We start from the raw sequence: 5,359 nt of genomic DNA on the forward strand, positions 1-5,359 counted from the left end.
TGTGATGTTTTTCTTAGTCAACTTTCTCCCATTGTAGTTATGTTTATTGAGAGTTTTAGTTAAAACTGTGTTAGCTGTATTCTTATGTTTTTGACTTTTTCTATAGGTTCTCTAATTGTACATTTCAAAAGTGTAGTTATTTTTGGTCATATCACTTGGATAGTAAAAGTTAATTGGAGATATACATTGGAAAATTTATACCAAGTAATAAATGAACAACTAGAGTTGGATACAATGATTACTCAGGGTCATGACTAGTCAAGTTGGCTACAATAATTTACCCTAAGAGAAAAGAAAAAATAGATTAGAATATTTAAGTCGATAGTGGAGTCGAACAAATAGTTTCTGAAGAGGTTAAAATTACAGATTGATTACAACAATAATATTAAACGATTTTCAAACTAGATTATTTCTCACGTAATATGTGGATTAAACACATTAAATTGTCGTTATGACTTATAATACAATTAATAGTTATAAATAAAACATGTTGCTGTTCAACAAGAAATAGAAGAAAATAAAGCATGTTAAAATTTGATGGTATTATTATAAAAATTGTTTGTATCAAACGTTATTAATAAAATATGTATTTTAATTATATTTTTTTATGATATAAAGTTAAATTTTTTATATATTAGATATATTCAATGACATGTTAACTTTTATAATATCGTAATTTAACAAGTATAGATAAAAAGACGTTAAAAATGGTGATGTTGTAATTTTTACAATTTTCTTTTTCTTGTTATTCAGTAATATGTTTTATCTAAATAGTTATAACAAATATTTATAACGTTATATGATAAAAATTCAATACTTATTATTTAATAAAATATATGACATAATATAAAAGCGAATAGTATAAAGTAAAAAATCAAAAAAGTGATTTGAAAAAGTATAATATAAAATTTAAGAATAACCATATCGTTTAAATAATTACCTTCTATGATTACAACATGTAAGAATTATTTTTCATAATTAGTCATAATTAGTGATATATTTAAATTTGTTAAATTAAAATTAAATTTAAAAAAATTAAATAAGATTTGTGACATCATTAATTTTGATGTAATAGTTCTCATTATAATTCTAAATTTCTCTATTTTAGAATTAAGATTTATCTTTTATATATATTTAAAGATATTTTGGGAACAACCGTGTTATGAACTAGATTTATGCCCACAAATACAACAGCGGGCAGCTAAGTTCGTAAGAACAAAGCCCAGCAAGCCCAGTTCGATCTGAAACATATATATACGAATAAATACCCTAAAATGAGGTATCATATTCGACATACACGTACTCCAGATCTCTAAGTTCGTTCTATAGCTTATAGAAACGAATATAGCATCATACGGCTGATTATCTACTTGATAATTAAGCGATATACACATTAACTAATCAAACTAGTTATCTCGTGAGGATTCCGCACTCACGACATAATAATAGACGATCTCGAGAGCGATCTGTAGCTATCGAGGGACTCACAGCACTGATACGAGATGTAATGATATGCTATGAAATACTATGTAATGTCTTGAAATGAATTGAAATGTGATTATATATTGATGATATGTGAAATGTGCATGATTACATATCTTGTTTATCTAGCTCACTAGACTCATTAAGTTGCCATGACACGTGCACGTTTAAGGGCTCGAACGTAAAAAGATGAATATGTGATGATGTTTAGGTAATGTGGTCACCTAAACTATATGTGATGAAAATCGAGCTCGTAAATTATGTGAGAAGTGTTAAGCTTAACCCGTACTTGCCCTTGCTCGGCGGGTGCGTATATGTAGTTGCTTGGGTGGCTCCTTGCAGCATAATTACGTGGTATGAGTATCTTCGGGTGGCGTGATTACCCACCAATGTCTTTGAACATACGGACTACTCCTGGATTGTATTGTCATTCCTTAACGACATTGATGTATAGCCGTAAGGTTTGTCCATCTAGTCGGGTGTGACTTATGTCACACTTAATGAGATGTATATGTTATATGATATGCATGGTCACAGTTGCAAAGATGATAAAAAGATATGAAAGATGACTAGGCACATTTAGGGTGGTTCATCCTAATATGAAAGATGTTGACCCTATGATAAGTATGTGAGATGATATAATTGATGATATGTGTTAACGATCTCAATGACTAGTCTATAAAGTTTTAAATGAACAAATGTTTTATTAATGATGTGTCATCTTACTTAGCTAATTAGTTAGTTAACACTTGTTTCTTTTTTAAAATGTGTTGTGCCCTCAGGTCTAACATTAGTGAGCATGTAGATGTGAGAAGTTGTGAGGTATAGGTAGATGATCTTGACGAAGTTGGCTGTAGTTTTTCCATAGTGACTGCTTGCATTAGACATTGATTTATGATTAGACATTTATGATTTAAATTTACTATGTTGTCAGTTGTTTAATGTTAGGGAACCGACGGATATCCATTTAAACTTGTTTTGATGATATGGCTAGTAACACCAATTAATAAATGAACCAAACAGATTTGCTAGTTTGGACTTTTAAACATTTATTCCGCTTTCTTTGACGCCGTCAGGCGAAACTTTTTTGAAATCCTTATTTTTAAATGATGGTTGTTACAGTTAATATCCTAACAATCTATGAAATACAATAGATCTATACTTGGAAATTTTCTTAACAATAGAAACACCTAAAGTTATGAAATGTTCTTTTAGCGATTGAGAGAATATTGCACAAGTTCACCAAGAGAGCAAAGACAAGGTTTTGTAAAGATGCCGGGTATCAACTTTGTAGTACAAATGTGGTTGTGATCATTTAAGGAAGTGCATTAAACTTTTTAACATACTTGTATAAAGTAAGGTACAAAGCCAACTACCTTTTACATATTTTTGTACTTTAACACAGACAAAGTGTATTATCCAGGTAAAGGTGTAAAAGGTAAAAGTCTTCCTCGTAATCAATGCAAATCGTTGTAAATGCTTTCCACTGATGTCGACTCCAGTCTTGATCTGGTTAAAGTATTCATTGGGTTTTACTGCCATGAATACTTTCTAACTTCCAATCTTCGTTCTCGACTTCAACTGAAATGTCTTCAATTTTATGACAGATCGCAACTGGAGTGAAGCTCTAGTGACATTAACTGTACACTGGTCACTAGACTTCAAATTATTCCGGACAAATCTTTCAAACTCCAGTCCAATTTTCACTGGAGTTACTCCAGTGGGATGGAATTACAGAAAATCTTTTAAAAGTTTAAAGTTAGTTACATTGACCGGTATCTCATATTTATTTGACGCGTAAAATCACTAGTTAGCATATCATTTGTTAGAAATTTAGATTACATGAATTTAACGGACACATATTTCAGGCTACCCTTATAGTGTCTGTGTTCAGCCCTTGAGGTTAACCGATTTTGTAGAAGTTGATCTTTTGTGTATATGTTTAATCCTGGTCATAAATATATATTCAGAAATATTTCTAGTGTTAAAAGATGGGAGTAAAAATGACTTTAACCGGTAGACAAAAAAAAATATATTATTTTAAAGTTTGTTCAGTTTGATTTGTTAAATGTAGATAACTAGATATATAATGGTACTTTCCATTATAGTTCTATGGTTAAGCACCGGATTTACATGTTGGAAGTCTCGAGTTCGAGAAATGAGAAATACATTTTCGAGGAATTTCACAAAAAAAGTCATCCATTGAAGCAGGTTCGGGTCATGCAAAGGGGGCAGGGTTTTATCCCAATTAAATATCGTGCCTTCGGGCGGTTTAGTTAGAAATTTCTCCTCCTACTAGGTATTGAGGGTGATGGGCTCTCTAACACGGACCCAGTTAAAACAATATAAGCTAGATCCTCTGCTACGAACAAATGATCCACATCTTCGATCCCAACCAATCAACCAAATATACCTTAATTTTCTCTCATATTTAAGTAATCCACATGGTTGTTGGTTTATGGTCAACATAAATCCCAGTCAACTCTCCTTCAATCTTTTATCTAAAATGTTTTTTTTTGTCCTAACTACCTGGTTTCAAATTTGTTGACATTTTCTTATTATTTTGACATCGTTTTTGAATTTCAATAATGTCTTATCTTGAAAGTTTGTTTATATAGGAATATGGATGGTTCAACAGCAAAATTATTATATAGAATATGAAATTATGTACGTGAGCAATTTATTGATATTTTATTTTAATAATATAATTATCTATAATACCTCATTGTTAACCAAGAATAACAACCAGACATCAACTTGAATGACATATGGTTGAATAATACATGACTTAAATGCGGGTCATAAATTTTTTCATGTCAACTTCACTATCAGATAATGAAAAAACACATGGTTAAACAATACATCGTAAGTATTAAACACTATTTTTGGTGGCTAGATATAAAATTGCAAATTTTCTTAGTAAATAAAAATAAAAGGCTAAAAAAATTAATGGTGAAAAATAAAGTTGTATTATTATGAATCCTAAAATTTAAAAATAAAAAATTAATATCTCGTTTTAAATTTATCATAGAGTAACATTAGTGCAGAAGTAATATTAATAAGAACTCATCTTTAATCTTTTCTAATGTTAAAAAATACAATTTTTTTGGTGATTGGAGATGCATACGTTTCATTGAAATCGTGAATGAATATGTAACTAAGTTATGTTAAAAGTAAATATGCATGCAGCTCACTCGAAATTTATCACATAAATAACATTTACATATGAGAGAGAAAACTCTAATGGAATGGAATGAAATGGAATGGAAAACCCTTAGACGCGTTTGGTTTACAAAATGTTTTGGGAATGAATGAAATCTTTTAAAGGAATTAGAATTTCAAGGAATGGAATTTGACGGAATGTTTTTGATTTTTTGAAAATTCAAGTGATGAAAGGAATGAAATTCCTTCCTTCATCCCCAAAGAATGGAGATTCCATCAAATGATGGAATGTTTACATTCCTATGGAATGAGATTCCTTCTTCTTTGTGCAACCAAACGCACTAAGAAATGGAATTCAATTTCAATTCCATCAAATTCCATCAAATTCTGTGAACCAAACGCGACCTAAGGTGTTTCAGGATTCAAGTTCCATAAATTCATCTACATTAGTCATCTACTATTATTTAGGCTTGGGGCCTTGTAGTCTTTGCTTTAATTTGTTTATGGTTAACACAACCTTGGGTAAAGTTAACGATTTATATATTAATTTTGGAATTGCATTTTCAGTTTAAAAAAGACTAAATGAGGAAATTGCAAACTCTTTATAAGACAATCACTTTGTATTTTTCTTTTCTTCAAATATAGCCATCGATCATTTCTATTAACAAGCTATATAAAACCAATTTTAATCAAGTTAATTTCAACATATAAAAAA

This window comes from Erigeron canadensis, chromosome 4 (assembly GCF_010389155.1).
Source record: "Erigeron canadensis isolate Cc75 chromosome 4, C_canadensis_v1, whole genome shotgun sequence".
NCBI classification, from domain to species: Eukaryota; Viridiplantae; Streptophyta; class Magnoliopsida; order Asterales; family Asteraceae; genus Erigeron; species Erigeron canadensis.